An 18,234-nucleotide genomic window follows, 5' to 3' on the forward strand; every position below is an offset into this window, starting at 1 on the left:
CCCCCTGTAGTTGCTTCCCCCCTCCGCGCGCACACAAACAAACACACACAAAAGAAAAAAACACAAACACTTACCTTTATCCCCGCTCCAGTGCTGCTGCTGTCCATACCCCGGCGTCCGCTCCTCGGCACTATGGGAGTGACGTCATTACGTCACTCCCATAGTGCTCTGCGGGACCCGGAAGACGGAGCTCACTCTTGAGCTCCATCCCCGGCGTCCACTCCTCGGCACTATGGCTACCCAGCGCCTCCAAGCCCCCGCGGGGGCTGCGGGGGCAGTAGTTACGCCACTGGCTACAAGCAAGAATGATAATAAACAGAAATTTCACAGGCCCAAACAGCGCCCCCCTGACCTGTGGTGCTCTGTGCGATGGCACCGGCCGCACTTCCCTAGTTACGGCCATGGGGTAACCCTGAGGTTACTCAGATTGCCCCTTGTAGCTCCATCGGAAAATGCAGACCCTGTTATCGACACTTCCAGAAAACAGGGGCGACATGCACACGTTTTCACAATGTCAAACAGGCTGCGATCTGCGAGCGATCTCTCAGAGGGAGACATGCACAGTACAGATCCTGCGCAGGTCTCTCACCATTGGTGTTGTCAGGCCCATATACACCCAGGACAAGAGGAGTAATGTACTTGCAAGTGTCCATACATACATGATGAGAACAGATACTAAGAATTACATCCAGCATACAGAACAATGTAAGTGGTGATATGAAGCTGTCCTCACATACAGACAGAGCAGCCTAGGAACAGACACTGAGAATTGCTCCCAGTACACAAAACCAATTAAAGTGAAACAGAACAGGCGATATATATATATATATATATATATATATATAAAGAAATGTTAATAAACTCTTGGGGGCTGTAACTGTGCATAAGAAACGATCACATCAGTAGCAATAACTTGTATCTTCCATCTATTGCAGAAACCTTGCAGTGATATATATATATATATATATATATATATATATTATCGATCAGAAGTAATCGATGCACCTGCCCAGGGGAGTTTATGACCTAAGAGGTAGCGCCCTGGGAGCACAGGATACACAAGTAGATGACTGTGTGTGTACTGTGTAGGCTGCAGGCCTGACTGATTATTAGCAGACCTGCAGTAAGAGTGGATGAGCAGAAATCAGATTGTGACTGCAGCGTTTTGCAGCAACTGCAACTTTAAGATTCCCCCTCCCCTCCCAGCATGAACCACATCCCCTGCTAGACCCGCCCCCAGCCCTATCCACACTGCAGTGAGGGAGGGGGAGAGGGGCTGACACAAAGTAACAAGCGGCTGCAGAGATACATACACCCTATAGATACACATATATATCTCCTGTAATATATATACAGGGGGGACAGAGAGCATCGCTCGGGTAGGAGACAGATTGGCAGCCTCTGGACACCCCAAAAATGTGAGTATTATTAATCCTCTAATACTTTGTGTCAATAGCATGAGAGTGGCTGTTCCCCAGTCTGTGCCTCACCCACCCCGTCCCCGCAGCTGTCACCCCGCCCACTGGGCTCATGCCCCAAACTTCTCAGGCACTGCGGGGTGTCCTATCTAACAGGACAGAAGCGGGGGGGGGGGGTGGACTGACAGCTCTGATTAACCCCCTCCCTGCTGGTGGGGAAGTCACTCTCAGCTCTCTATTATATTCAGACATTAGTTTATTTTGGGTGGTGCAGATTACCCAGAACCCCCCTGGGGGTGTGGGCGAGAGGCCCAGTTTGTTTGAATAACTTCCGAGAAGAGCAGAATTTAAACAAACTTCTCCCTGACAGCTGTGATTCCAATCCCATCCACAGCCTGAGATAGACTGGGGTGTTACTAGTGCCTGCTTCATTCTGGGGTTTGGTACAGATTACACATGGTAAACACTTATATTTATATTAGGGTATATTTACTAATGGTCGATTTTGGTCCATTTAAAATAAATAAAAATCAATCAACATCGATGTTGTGTTTCTGGGGCTAAATTGCACATTTACAGACAATTCTAGTGTTGTATTAGTAAATGTGTGATTTAGCCCCAGAAACACAACATCGATGTTGATAGATTAAAAACAACCTTTAGTAAATATACCCCTTATACCTCCATTCAGAGGGGGTCATTCAGACCCGCTCGCAAGCGGGTCGATGGTGCCGAATTGCGCATGCGCACGACGGCGGGAGCTCCGTCGTGCACATGCGCGAGACCCGAATAACGACTATGGGTCTCGCACCAATGGGGGCGTGCTGTCGATGTTGATTGACAGCAGGCCCCCTTTGGTGGGCGTGCCGGGGGCGTGGCTGCCAGACGGAGGCGTTCCCATGGGAACGCCTACAGTCTGAGTCCGGCCCCACTGACATCACTAGTGATGTCAGTGGGAGTGATTTTGGCTCTGATAGAGCCAAAATCACTCCATGGCTTGCAGTCACCGAGACCCTACCGCAGGGTCTCGTCGCAAGCCCGATGGTCTTGACCATCGCGACCATCATCATGGACGCTCGCTATAGCTGTGGGTGGTAACCCACAGCTATGCGAGCGGCCATGAGGCGGTTCCAAGTTGAGGGAGGAGGGCCCTGATTCAGAGCGAGCGCTCTGGTCAGACCATTCGGCTCTGAATCAGGCCTAGAGTTGGCTGTTTTTATGCACGGCTCCCAACCCTCTGCTTGTAGTAGTAGCCGTCATTACACATTTACACCAGCCCTATACATAGTGCAAATCTGGGTGGAATGTAAATCTTCATTGGTGATTGCTCAGTGGGGGCTGCAACGTAGAGAAAAAATAGGGAGAGAGGGGGGGGCGGGTTAAAACATAACCCTTTAAACTTGTTTTTAATATTGCCGGGTGTCTGCCAGGAAGGTAAGCTCTTGCACTCCTATTGGCTAGTTACACGGGAGTCTGGATGCGGGTAGATACAGGAGGGAGGAGCTGATTGCTTTGTCCCGCCTGCAGCGGCTGTGACACATGGCGCTGATAAAGTTACCGTTCGGGTTATGTTTTATCCACCCCCCTCCCCCCCTCACTTACTATTTTTGGTCTGTGCTGCAACCACCACGGATTATGATCATATCCAGTGGTCAGGTCGTGTTGGGTGTACTGTCCTATGTCTGTATAGAGTAGTATTTCCGCTAAGCTGTTTTAGCGGGGTGCTGCTTCCTGTCCAATTTTAAAACTGTAAAATGCACCACTGTACATGATCATACTACACATCTATTACACTGTATACAGACATAGGACCCTACACCCCCAACATGACCTGACCACTGTACATCATCATACTACACATCTATTACACTGTATACAGACATAGGACACTACACCCCCAACATGTCCTGACCACTGTACATGATCATAATACAAATCTATGACACTGTATACAGATAGGACACTACACCCCCAACATGTCCTGACCGCTGTACATGATCATAATACACATCTATTACACTGTATACAGACATAGGACACTACACCCCCAACATGTCCTGACCGCTGTACGTGATCATAATACACCTCTATTACACTGTATACAGACATAGGACACTACGCCCCCAACATGACCTGACCGCTGTACGTGATCATAATACACATCTGTTACACTGTATACAGACATAGGACACTACGCCCCCAACATGACCTGACCACTGTACGTGATCATAATACACATCTGTTACACTGTATACAGACATAGGACACTACGCCCCCAACATGACCTGACCACTGTACATGATCATAATACACATCTATTACACTGTATATAGACATAGGGCACTACACCCCCAACATGACCTGACCGCTGTACGTGATCATAATACACATCTATTACACTGTATACAGACATAGGACACTACGCCCCCAACATGACCTGACCAGTGCACATGACCATAATACACATCTATTACACTCTATACAGACATAGGACACTACACCCCAACATGACCTGACCACTGTACATGACCATAATACACATCTATTACACTCTGTACAGACATAGGACACTACGCCCCCAACATGAGCTGACCACTGTACATGATCATAATATACATCTATTACACTCTATACAGACATAGGACACTACACCTCCAACGTGACCTGACCACTGTACATGACCATAATGCACATCTATTACACTGTATACAGACATAGGACACTACACCCCCAACATGTCCTGACCACTGTACATGATTATACTACACATCTATTACACACTGTACAGACATAGGACACTACACCTCCAACATGACCTGACCACTGTACGTGATCATAATACACATCTATTACACTGTATACAGACATAGGACACTACGCCCCCAACATGACCTGACCACTGTACATGACCATAATGCACATCTATTACACTCTATACAGACATAGGACACTACTCCCCTGACATGACCTGACCACATTGGCCGCGAGCCTCCCAAAAATCGGGTCCCGCTCCTGCTCCGCCCACAAGCTGTCTGGACACGCCCCCCTGCCATGCCGATCTGGCTGCTCCCGGAAGGGGCAGCCAGAATGTCGGTAAGCATGACTCTATACAGACTTTGGGCATTACACCCCCAACCAGGGGCGTAACTAGGGTATATGGAGCTTAGGGCAAATGTAAAAATGGAGCCCCCCTCCACCTATTTGCGCACGCCGAAGGCCGAACTATACAGTGCCCTATGTAGTGGTCCCCTCTATGAAGTGCCTCCAGTAGTGGTGCCCCTTATATAGTCCCCCCAATGCAGTGCCCTTTGTATAGTGCCCCCAGTAGTAGTCCCTCCTATCCAGTGCCCCTTATACAGTGCCCCCTGTAGTGGTCCTCCCTATTTAGTGCCCCCAGTAGTGGTCCCACCAGTGCAGTACCCTTAGTAGTAAGCCCCTTTTGTAGTGCCCCCAGCCAGGGGCGCCGAGAGGGGGGGGGGCAGGTACAATTTGCCCGGGCTTCCAGAGGGGCCCGGCGGGAGACCGGGTCAGGCGCGGCCCCCCCCCTCCCTCCTCACTATCTCCCAGCACGGGAGATTGCTGTGGCTGCTGCTTAGCAGCCGCAAGCAGTCTCCTATGCCTGAGGGGGGGAGCGATCACACTGATCGCGTCCCCCCTGGCTTTGCGCCAGGCTGAGGGGCTCGCAGCGCTGCAAATGTATACTTTTTATACTAAATGTATACTTTTTTTTACTTCTTTATTCGAGGGGGCGTGGCCACGCCTCCCGCGATTAGGCCATGCCCCCTCTTTACTGGGGTCTGGCAACGCTCTCAACGGCCCTGCCCCCAGCATTAGTCTCCCCCCCCCACAAAAAAATAAATAAATGGGCGTGGTCACTAAAAATGGGGCGTGTTCACATGACACACACCCCTTTATCGTCACTCTGACCGTCATGACGTCTCTCCCATTACCCACTGCCAGAGCCGGAAGGCGGCGCTCATGAGTGAGCTCCAGCCCGGCTCTTGCATTGGCCGCTGCAGCAGTCAATGAGAGTCTGTCTGACTCTCATTGGCTGCTGGTTAACACACACATCGCTGCCGTGCTGGCGGCGATGTGTGTGTTACTGCACAGCCTGAGCCCGCCTCCCACCCTCCTCCTGGCGCTACTTGGTAAGCGCTCAGGGGGAGGGAAGGTGCTCGGCTGTGCAGCACAGGTCCGGTGCTGGGAAGCCTAGCGCCTGTCCTCTGTAAATGTTTAGCGCTGACCACACTCACTGCAGTCGGCTACACTGCCTAGCTAGGACAGGCCGGACTCGACCCCCCCTTAGTTGCGCCACTGCCCCCCAACTTGAACTGAACACTGGGCATGATCATAATACAATGATATTATACTCTATACAGATATAGGATACTACACCACCCACATGATCATAATGCAATTATATTACATTATACAGACATACAGCCTGATTCAGATATATATGTAAACCCAGTGGTTTATGTACATCTCCAATTTTTGTGTGTCTGGTCATGTGCAGAGCGAGCCCTGTGTGTTAGCACGTAGTGTCCCCAAGCCAATGATTGCCATGCTGCGGCTGTTTGGGTGCGGGAGGGGGGTGGAGTGCACTTGGTAAATGGCCTCTAAAATGATGAGCAGCAGATGGGTAAAGTAACATGGGGTGAATGGGGCGTTTTGCCATATATGAGCCCATATAGACAAACAGCGACCAGCAATCAGAGAGTACATGACCGGTACATCATAAAGTGCTGTGTATATGGCTGTATATACAGAACTAAACCCATCAACGGTGCTGTATATATGGCTATACCAGGGGTGGGGAACCTTTTTTCTGCCAAGGGCCATTTTGAGATATGTACATTTTTTTCCGGTGGGGGCGAGGCCACAATCGACGGTGATTACAGCAATGCCAGGAGCATCCTGAGGATGCTCCGGGGAGCTGTAAGGGCAGCTGTGTGACCATGTGAGGCATCCTAAGGACGCTCCAGGTGGCACTGCTGCATAGATTCTGGCGGAAGGGGGGGACTTAGGTTTAGGCACTAATGGGGAGGGTTAGGGTGCGGAGTGCTGAGGGTTAGTGTTAGGCTACAAGGGAGGGTTAGGGGGAGAAGGGGGGAGGGTAAGCATACTTACCAGACCTCTGTCAGGATGCCAACCATCGGTATGCCGCTGTCGGTATTTTGACAGTAGGCATCCAGACAGCCGGCATTACATACCGATTCCATATATATCTGTATGTACAAAACTGACCCCCTTATCAGTGCTATATATATATATATATATCTCTGTGTATAGAGAACTGACCCTATTACCAGTCCCATGTATATTTCTGTTCGTGCAAAACTGAGCCCATGACCAGTGCTGGGTATATTTCTGTACATACATAATTAAGCTCATCACTGACGCTGTGTATATGTCCATACATACAGAACTTAGACCATCACCGGCGCTGTGTATATGTCCATACATACAGAACTTAGACCATCACCGGCGCTGTGTATATGTCCATACATACAGAACTTAGACCATCACCAGCGCTGTGTATATGTCCATACATACAGAACTTAGACCATCACTGACGCTGTGTATATGTCCATACATACAGAACTTAGACCATCACCGGCGCTGTGTATATGTCCATACATACAGAACTTAGACCATCACCGGCGCTGTGTATATGTCCATACATACAGAACTTAGACCATCACCAGCGCTGTGTATATGTCCATACATACAGAACTTAGACCATCACTGACGCTGTGTATATGTACATACATACAGAACTTAGACCATCACCGGCGCTGTGTATATGTCCATACATACAGAACTTAGACCATCACCGGCGCTGTGTATATTTCTGTACATACAGAACTTAGGCCCTCATTCAGAGCCGTACGCTCTGAGCAGAGCGCACGCTCTGAATGAGGGCCGCCCTCCATAAAAATGGAGCGTCCTCCTGGACGCTCGTATAGCTGTGGGTCACCACCCACAGCCTATACGAGCGTGCAGTTTGATGGCCGCGATGGTCGTGACCATCGCGACCATCGAAACTGCGAGCCAGAGCCTGCGGTTGAGGTTTTCAACCGCAAGCCCCGGAGTGATTTTGGCTCTATCAGAGCCAAAATCACTCCCACTGGCCGGCTTCTGACGGGAGGCGTTCCCGTGGGAACGCCCCCGTCAGGGAGGCACGCCCCCGGCACGCCCACCAAAGGGGGCGTGCTGTCAATCAACATCGACAGCACGCCCCCTTTGATCAGACACAACGAGCGAAGGACTTTCCTTCGCTCGTCGCGTCTGGCGCATTCGCACGACGGAACTCCCTCCGTCGTGCGCATGCTCAGTGCAGAACATCGACCCACTTGCGAGCGGACAGCCGCTCGCGAGTGGGTCTGAATCAGGGCCTTAGACCAACACCGGCGCTGTGTATATTTCTGTACATACAGAACTTAGACCATCACTGGTGCTGTGTATATTTCTGTACATACAGAACTTAGACCATCACTGATACTGTGTATATGTCCATACATACAGGACTTAGGGCCTGATTCAGAGCCGCTCGTTCGCTCCGAGTGATGTTTGCCCAACTGCGCATGCGTACGGATCGTTATACGCATGCGCGAACCAGTCAGTGAGGTCAAAATTCATGTGCTCGCAAAATAGCGAATGCCTGATAATTTGAGTGACAGGAGTAGGCGTATGTGGGTGGTAATGGGGGAAGGTGCTTGAAAACGGGGAGTGGAGATCCGAACGCAGGCGTGCTTAAAGGTCAAATCGGGCGTTTTATGGGTGTGCATAATTAAAACAGCAGCGTCATTGACCACGTCACTGGGTTATTTTATAGCCAGAACTGCTCGCAAAATTGTGGTAGCAAAAACCAACCTCAAGAATAGCGAGCAGTTCATACACTGGTCGATGTACTCGATTAATCTAATAAATAGCGGACATGACATAGGATGCGAGCGGCCAGGGGGCGTATTTTTTCAAAAAACGACCGCAAGTTTTGTTCGCTTGTTCAGACCTAGAGGCGTGAACAGACCGCAAAGAACGAATGGTTGATTTGAATAGCCACCCCTATTTTCTGGACGAGCGAGCGCTAATTGCGTCCGGCTCTGAATCAGGCCCCTAGACCATCACCGGCACTGTGTATATGTCCGTACATACAGAACTTAGACCATCACCGGCGCTGTGTATATGTCCATACATACAGGACTTAGACCATCACCGGTGCTGTGTATATGTCCATACATACAGAACTAAGACCATCACCGGCGCTGTGTATATGTCCATACATACCGAACTTAGATAATCACTGACGCTGTGTGTGAGGAGACAAGGGAAAAGGACTTCTAGGACTTGCCTGCATGTTGAAAAGAGTTATGACCCAGTTCTGTGTTCTTAAATTGAAACCCTCAGTCTGCATGTCTCATACAGGAAGTTTGCCAGCAGCAGACAGCAAAGGTGTGTTCCTGTTACAAAACCCTCCTCCTTCCTCTCTGCAAAGACTGACACCTGAGCCCACCAATGAGGGAGAGAGAGGGAAGTAGGGTGGTGCAGCAAGAGGAATTGTGGGATAGTGTGTGTGTAGAGTGTGACTCTGAAGGTTGGGGTGTTGTCCCCTCTCAGTGTCTTAAGATATATAACAGCTCTGTGTGCCCCGTTACAGCTGGCCAGGTAGGGAAGAGATATATAGCAGCTCTGTGTTCCCTGTTACAGCTGGCCAGGTAGGGAAGAGATATACAGCAGCTGGAAAAGACTTTGCTGAACTCTGAGTGGACTGTAATGATATAACCCTGCTTACTGTTTGCTGAATTTCTGTGTCTCCATGAATAAAGTTCATCATTCCTTCATTATAACCTGCTCCACTGTGTGATCCCTGAACCCCAGGATACCCAGGACACCCGGTATCCTCACATTTGGCGGCAGCGGTGGGACGTCACACAGTTCCTGCAGTAATTCCAGGGGAGTGAGTAGAAGCCACGCTAATACCAGAGAATATCAGCATGGAGAGTCAGTCAGCAGTTGCAACCGGCGGCCAAATTGAAAACGTCATGAGAGAGCAGGAGAAGTTTTACCGGACAGCCCGGAAACCGCACCTGCAAGGATTTTGCAGGATGAAGGGAATTGCTTATAATGGGACTGACACCCGGGAGATTCTGGTACTACGGTTGTTGGAGTGGGATCGTGCACACCCAGAGGATCCCGACCACCTGAGTGATGATGAAGAAGGACCGACAGGCAGTGGAAGCACTTCCAGTCGGTTACCCGAGTCAACCACCGCTACTCCCGCCCTACTACAGAGCTGGCTGGGGGCGCTAGGTGAAAGTGCAACTACACAAGAGAGAGCTGGAGTGATCCAAGCAATATTAGGGGTACAAATCCCTACTAGCAGCGGAACTGTGCTGTCGCCCAGAGGGGCTGAACAAGAGAAGCGGCGCTTGGGATTTAAGGATGTTCCCACATTTCGAGAGAATGAAACTGACATTGACACTCACCTGCAGATCTTTGAGAATCTCATGGGAGTGCACGGGATAGAGCCAGCTGAATGGCCCAAGTACTTGGGGCCAAGTCTCACCGGTAGGGCTTTGGAAGCCTACAGGGCTCTAACTTCCCAGGAATGTGGAATCTACACCTGCATAAAGAAGGCATTGCTGGCTAAGTTTCAGATCACTGCAGAATCTTATCGTCTCAAATTCAGGACACTGAGCAAAAGTGGGACTGCTTCCTACCAAGAGTTTGCCAGTCAGCTACGGCAAGCTTGTGGAAAATGGCTCGAGGGTAGACAGGCCTCTACCGTGGAGCAGATCATCAACCTAATTGTGGCAGAACAACTAATGATTAAGATGGCACCAGAGATACGGGAGTGGGTCGCAGACCGGAAGCCCAGCACGCCTGAACAAGCTGCAGAATGGGCTGATGAATATATAGCTAACCGTCCCCAATGGAGAGTCTTCAGTGCAACAGGTGGTACAAGAACCCCACGAGCGGAGAAGCTCCCTGACAGAGAACCACGCATAAATGATAGTAGTAAAGGAGGCCCTATCAAAAACATTTCTTATCAACCACCCAGATTCAAAGTGGCTAACCCAGAACCTCGGAAGTGCTACCGCTGCAATCAACCAGGACACTTGTTGAGGGACTGTCCACGCACGCGAGGGCCATTCCCTGGGGCTAGACCGGCCCCAGTCTCTGTGGTATGTTACCCCATGGAGGATTATTGCGAGGAGGTCATCCATTCAGATGCGACCGAGATGATGGATGGGGTGTATATTGTAGACCTGGTTCTGGGGGAGGAGCAGGCAACTCCTCAGAATATGCAGGGGCACTTACAGCCTGTGTTGGTAGAGGACCAGCGGGTACAGGGCCTACGAGATTCTGGGGCCTCACTCACATTGATTGAGCCAGACCTGATTCCCACCTCCCGGGTGATTCCTGGACAGTATGTACGAATTGCCACCGCCGGGGGACAACAGACCGATATCCCCGTCGCCAAGATACATCTCGACTGGGGAGCTGATCAAGGAATCGTGGAGGTCGGAGTACTCAAGGGGCTACCAGCCAAGGTCATCCTCGGGAATGATCTGGGACAGGGACTGGTGACACGCTTCGTTCAAGTGGTGACCCGGAGCCAAACCCAAAGAGCAGTGACCCAGGTGACAGATTCAGAACAGAACCAACCTACCCCGACCACAATGGTGAGTGATTCCAGTTTCTTGTCCAGTACTTCAGAGTTAGACTTGGGGGAGGTGGACCGGAGCGAGTTTCGACAGGCCCAACGGACAGACCCTTCCCTAAGTAAATTAAGGAGCACAGCCGACCTGGGGTTGGAAACAGCTGATGGGAGCAAGATAGTTTGGGAAGAGGAATTGCTGTACCGAGTGGTCGTTCTTCAGTCTGGACAGGAAACAGTAATGCCTACTAAACAGTTGGTGGTACCTACACCGTACAGAGCACAATTACTAGCCCTTGCTCATGACATTCCAGCGGCCGGGCATTTTGGCACCCGTAAAACACTGGCACGATTGTTGCGGAATTTCTTCTGGCCACGAATCTCTAGAGACGTTAAGCAGTATCGAGACACCTGCAATACCTGCCAAAGGCTCGGGAAGCCCCAGCGAAAAGCTCCTCTGCACCCATTACCTATTATAGGGGAGCCCTTTGCCCGTGTTGCCATAGACCTAATTGGACCATTAGCTATTCCCAGTCATACGGGAAAGAAGTACATCCTAACACTGGTGGACTTTGCTACACGCTATCCTGAGGCTGTGGCCCTATCATCTATTGACACAGAACACGTTGCGCAAGCATTAACAGACATATTCAGTCGGCTTGGATACCCACAGGAAGTCATCACAGATCAAGGGCCCCAATTCCAAGGTGAACTAATGCAAACCCTGTGGGAAAAGTGGGGGGTTCGACCTCTTCGGACCACCTCTTACCATCCACAGACCAACGGACTCTGTGAACGTTTCAATGGAACGCTAAAAAGACTTCTACAAGCTTACGTGCTGTCCGAGGGGAGGGACTGGGAGAGAGCCCTTCAACAGCTTCTCTTCGCTTATCGGGAAGTCCCACAGGCGTCTACTGGATATTCCCCATTTGAACTTTTGTACGGCCGGAAAGTGCGGGGGCCTCTAGACCTGGTCAAAGAGAGCTGGGAGGGAACTTTCCAAGAACACCAGCAGCCCATTTTACAATATGTAGAGAATATGCGGAACCGCATGAGAAGATTGCTACAGTTAACCCAAGAGCATCTCAGGGAATCACAAGAGAGACAAAAGGAATGGTATGACGCCCATGCTCAAGACCGAGAGTTGCATCCAGGGCAAAAAGTAATGGTGCTTATCCCAGTGCGAAGAAACAAACTGCAGGCTATGTGGGAAGGACCGTATACCGTGGTAAGGCGCACCGGGCCGGTCAATTACGTGATTGCCCTGGATAAGGGAGGGAAGTACCTACGCACCTTCCATATAAATCGAATTAAGGCCTATCGTGATCGTCAAGTAGTAACAATGGCGGTATGTTGTCCTCCAATGGAGGCACCAGAAACTGATCCATTGCTTGACCTTTTGGGAGCTGCTAAAGAGAAGAAAGGAGTGGAATCAGTCCAGGTGGGACAACAGTTGAATGCAGCCCAGCAGCAAGAGATGTGGAGGATCTTAGAGGCTGAACAGGCCCAGTTTTCTTGTCTACCTGGTCGAACTCATCTGACCGCCCACCATGTGGACACTGGGAGTGCTAGGCCCATCCGACAAGTCGCTTACCGGATGACTCCAGGTGTTATGAGGCAGGTAAAGGCTGAGATCGAGGAGATGCTAGCTTTGGGGGTCATAGTGCCATCTAAAAGCCCATGGGCTGCTGGGGTTGTGTTGGTTCCCAAGAAAGATGGGACCACACGGTTTTGTGTGGACTATCGCAAATTGAACGAAGTCACCACCACTGATGCTTACCCTATGCCCCGTGTTGATGAGCTACTGGATCGGATTGGAGGGGCTGAGTTTGTCTCAACATTGGATTTGAGCAAAGGCTACTGGCAAATCCCACTTACCAAAGAGGCCCAGGAGCGTTCTGCCTTCATCACACCGGAAGGACTCTTTGAGTGGACTACAATGCCTTTCGGGATGAAGAACGCCCCTGCCACATTCCAGCGAATGGTTAATGACCTCTTGGAGGGGTGTCAAGACTTTTCCCAAGCCTACTTAGATGACATTGCCATCTTCAGCCATACCTGGGAGGAGCATTTAATTCAGGTGACAGAAGTGCTGAAGAGGATTAGACAGGCTGGACTCACCATACGCCCAGATAAGTGTCAAATGGGGATGGCTGAGGTTCAGTACCTAGGACATCGGGTCGGAGGAGGTGCTATCAGACCTGATCCGGCAAAGGTGGAGGCTATTTCCAATTGGCCCCAACCTGTCAACCAAAAACAAGTGCGGGCGTTCCTTGGAGTCGCTGGCTATTACAGGAAATTTATACCACATTACAGCACCGTGGCCAAGGCTCTGACAGACTTGACCAAAAAGAGATATGCTCGGAATATTGAATGGACTGTTGAATGTGAGCAAGCTTTCAACACCTTAAAAGACTTGCTGACTCGAGCCCCAGTGTTGGCTGCCCCTGACTACAACAGAAAGTTTATTGTGCAGACAGACGCATCAGGGTGTGGACTTGGGGCAGTGTTGAGTCAAGTGGGAGCAGATGGTAGGGAACATCCAATTGTGTATCTATCCCGTAAACTAGCTGACCGAGAGATAGCCTACGCCACTATTGAAAAAGAATGTCTAGCCATAGTCTGGGCCTTAAAGAAGCTACAACCATATCTTTATGGGAAAGAATTTACTGTTGTCACTGACCATAACCCGTTGTATTGGCTAAACAGAACCTCGGGGGAAAATGGGAGGTTGTTGAGGTGGAGTCTGGCGTTACAAAGTTTCAACTTTTCCATTTCTCACAAAAAGGGACGAGAACATCACAATGCTGACGGGCTATCCAGATGTGAGTAAACAAATATCAAGCTTCGCAGACCCTCGGGCCGAGTCGACAGTCAGGACTCCAACATTGGGACCATGTCTGTCTCCTCGATTTAAGAAGGGGGAGGTATGTGAGGAGACAAGGGAAAAGGACTTCTAGGACTTGCCTGCATGTTGAAAAGAGTTATGACCCAGTTCTGTGTTCTTAAATTGAAACCCTCAGTCTGCATGTCTCATACAGGAAGTTTGCCAGCAGCAGACAGCAAAGGTGTGTTCCTGTTACAAAACCCTCCTCCTTCCTCTCTGCAAAGACTGACACCTGAGCCCACCAATGAGGGAGAGAGAGGGAAGTAGGGTGGTGCAGCAAGAGGAATTGTGGGATAGTGTGTGTGTAGAGTGTGACTCTGAAGGTTGGGGTGTTGTCCCCTCTCAGTGTCTTAAGATATATAACAGCTCTGTGTGCCCCGTTACAGCTGGCCAGGTAGGGAAGAGATATATAGCAGCTCTGTGTTCCCTGTTACAGCTGGCCAGGTAGGGAAGAGATATACAGCAGCTGGAAAAGACTTTGCTGAACTCTGAGTGGACTGTAATGATATAACCCTGCTTACTGTTTGCTGAATTTCTGTGTCTCCATGAATAAAGTTCATCATTCCTTCATTATAACCTGCTCCACTGTGTGATCCCTGAACCCCAGGATACCCAGGACACCCGGTATCCTCACATTTGGCGGCAGCGGTGGGACGTCACACAGTTCCTGCAGTAATTCCAGGGGAGTGAGTAGAAGCCACGCTAATACCAGAGAATATCAGCATGGAGAGTCAGTCAGCAGTTGCAACCGGCGGCCAAATTGAAAACGTCATGAGAGAGCAGGAGAAGTTTTACCGGACAGCCCGGAAACCGCACCTGCAAGGATTTTGCAGGATGAAGGGAATTGCTTATAATGGGACTGACACCCGGGAGATTCTGGTACTACGGTTGTTGGAGTGGGATCGTGCACACCCAGAGGATCCCGACCACCTGAGTGATGATGAAGAAGGACCGACAGGCAGTGGAAGCACTTCCAGTCGGTTACCCGAGTCAACCACCGCTACTCCCGCCCTACTACAGAGCTGGCTGGGGGCGCTAGGTGAAAGTGCAACTACACAAGAGAGAGCTGGAGTGATCCAAGCAATATTAGGGGTACAAATCCCTACTAGCAGCGGAACTGTGCTGTCGCCCAGAGGGGCTGAACAAGAGAAGCGGCGCTTGGGATTTAAGGATGTTCCCACATTTCGAGAGAATGAAACTGACATTGACACTCACCTGCAGATCTTTGAGAATCTCATGGGAGTGCACGGGATAGAGCCAGCTGAATGGCCCAAGTACTTGGGGCCAAGTCTCACCGGTAGGGCTTTGGAAGCCTACAGGGCTCTAACTTCCCAGGAATGTGGAATCTACACCTGCATAAAGAAGGCATTGCTGGCTAAGTTTCAGATCACTGCAGAATCTTATCGTCTCAAATTCAGGACACTGAGCAAAAGTGGGACTGCTTCCTACCAAGAGTTTGCCAGTCAGCTACGGCAAGCTTGTGGAAAATGGCTCGAGGGTAGACAGGCCTCTACCGTGGAGCAGATCATCAACCTAATTGTGGCAGAACAACTAATGATTAAGATGGCACCAGAGATACGGGAGTGGGTCGCAGACCGGAAGCCCAGCACGCCTGAACAAGCTGCAGAATGGGCTGATGAATATATAGCTAACCGTCCCCAATGGAGAGTCTTCAGTGCAACAGGTGGTACAAGAACCCCACGAGCGGAGAAGCTCCCTGACAGAGAACCACGCATAAATGATAGTAGTAAAGGAGGCCCTATCAAAAACATTTCTTATCAACCACCCAGATTCAAAGTGGCTAACCCAGAACCTCGGAAGTGCTACCGCTGCAATCAACCAGGACACTTGTTGAGGGACTGTCCACGCACGCGAGGGCCATTCCCTGGGGCTAGACCGGCCCCAGTCTCTGTGGTATGTTACCCCATGGAGGATTATTGCGAGGAGGTCATCCATTCAGATGCGACCGAGATGATGGATGGGGTGTATATTGTAGACCTGGTTCTGGGGGAGGAGCAGGCAACTCCTCAGAATATGCAGGGGCACTTACAGCCTGTGTTGGTAGAGGACCAGCGGGTACAGGGCCTACGAGATTCTGGGGCCTCACTCACATTGATTGAGCCAGACCTGATTCCCACCTCCCGGGTGATTCCTGGACAGTATGTACGAATTGCCACCGCCGGGGGACAACAGACCGATATCCCCGTCGCCAAGATACATCTCGACTGGGGAGCTGATCAAGGAATCGTGGAGGTCGGAGTACTCAAGGGGCTACCAGCCAAGGTCATCCTCGGGAATGATCTGGGACAGGGACTGGTGACACGCTTCGTTCAAGTGGTGACCCGGAGCCAAACCCAAAGAGCAGTGACCCAGGTGACAGATTCAGAACAGAACCAACCTACCCCGACCACAATGGTGAGTGATTCCAGTTTCTTGTCCAGTACTTCAGAGTTAGACTTGGGGGAGGTGGACCGGAGCGAGTTTCGACAGGCCCAACGGACAGACCCTTCCCTAAGTAAATTAAGGAGCACAGCCGACCTGGGGTTGGAAACAGCTGATGGGAGCAAGATAGTTTGGGAAGAGGAATTGCTGTACCGAGTGGTCGTTCTTCAGTCTGGACAGGAAACAGTAATGCCTACTAAACAGTTGGTGGTACCTACACCGTACAGAGCACAATTACTAGCCCTTGCTCATGACATTCCAGCGGCCGGGCATTTTGGCACCCGTAAAACACTGGCACGATTGTTGCGGAATTTCTTCTGGCCACGAATCTCTAGAGACGTTAAGCAGTATCGAGACACCTGCAATACCTGCCAAAGGCTCGGGAAGCCCCAGCGAAAAGCTCCTCTGCACCCATTACCTATTATAGGGGAGCCCTTTGCCCGTGTTGCCATAGACCTAATTGGACCATTAGCTATTCCCAGTCATACGGGAAAGAAGTACATCCTAACACTGGTGGACTTTGCTACACGCTATCCTGAGGCTGTGGCCCTATCATCTATTGACACAGAACACGTTGCGCAAGCATTAACAGACATATTCAGTCGGCTTGGATACCCACAGGAAGTCATCACAGATCAAGGGCCCCAATTCCAAGGTGAACTAATGCAAACCCTGTGGGAAAAGTGGGGGGTTCGACCTCTTCGGACCACCTCTTACCATCCACAGACCAACGGACTCTGTGAACGTTTCAATGGAACGCTAAAAAGACTTCTACAAGCTTACGTGCTGTCCGAGGGGAGGGACTGGGAGAGAGCCCTTCAACAGCTTCTCTTCGCTTATCGGGAAGTCCCACAGGCGTCTACTGGATATTCCCCATTTGAACTTTTGTACGGCCGGAAAGTGCGGGGGCCTCTAGACCTGGTCAAAGAGAGCTGGGAGGGAACTTTCCAAGAACACCAGCAGCCCATTTTACAATATGTAGAGAATATGCGGAACCGCATGAGAAGATTGCTACAGTTAACCCAAGAGCATCTCAGGGAATCACAAGAGAGACAAAAGGAATGGTATGACGCCCATGCTCAAGACCGAGAGTTGCATCCAGGGCAAAAAGTAATGGTGCTTATCCCAGTGCGAAGAAACAAACTGCAGGCTATGTGGGAAGGACCGTATACCGTGGTAAGGCGCACCGGGCCGGTCAATTACGTGATTGCCCTGGATAAGGGAGGGAAGTACCTACGCACCTTCCATATAAATCGAATTAAGGCCTATCGTGATCGTCAAGTAGTAACAATGGCGGTATGTTGTCCTCCAATGGAGGCACCAGAAACTGATCCATTGCTTGACCTTTTGGGAGCTGCTAAAGAGAAGAAAGGAGTGGAATCAGTCCAGGTGGGACAACAGTTGAATGCAGCCCAGCAGCAAGAGATGTGGAGGATCTTAGAGGCTGAACAGGCCCAGTTTTCTTGTCTACCTGGTCGAACTCATCTGACCGCCCACCATGTGGACACTGGGAGTGCTAGGCCCATCCGACAAGTCGCTTACCGGATGACTCCAGGTGTTATGAGGCAGGTAAAGGCTGAGATCGAGGAGATGCTAGCTTTGGGGGTCATAGTGCCATCTAAAAGCCCATGGGCTGCTGGGGTTGTGTTGGTTCCCAAGAAAGATGGGACCACACGGTTTTGTGTGGACTATCGCAAATTGAACGAAGTCACCACCACTGATGCTTACCCTATGCCCCGTGTTGATGAGCTACTGGATCGGATTGGAGGGGCTGAGTTTGTCTCAACATTGGATTTGAGCAAAGGCTACTGGCAAATCCCACT

At 50.5% G+C, this 18,234-nt stretch overlaps 1 protein-coding gene across 1 annotated transcript in view; it reads left to right on the forward strand.

Moving 5' to 3' along the window:
* The first annotated feature begins 1,215 nt into the window (after positions 1 to 1,215).
* CAPN11 (calpain 11) overlaps positions 1,216 to 18,234 on the forward strand; it is a 77,582-nt gene continuing 60,563 nt past the window's right edge. The window contains exon 1 of the mRNA XM_088445376.1: positions 1,216 to 1,418. The gene's annotated coding sequence lies outside the window, so the exon portion shown is untranslated. The remainder of the gene's footprint in view (positions 1,419 to 18,234) is intronic.

Source organism: Taudactylus pleione, unplaced genomic scaffold (genome assembly GCF_031769625.1).
Source record: "Taudactylus pleione unplaced genomic scaffold, aTauple2 ptg000378l, whole genome shotgun sequence".
NCBI lineage: Eukaryota > Metazoa > Chordata > Amphibia > Anura > Myobatrachidae > Taudactylus > Taudactylus pleione.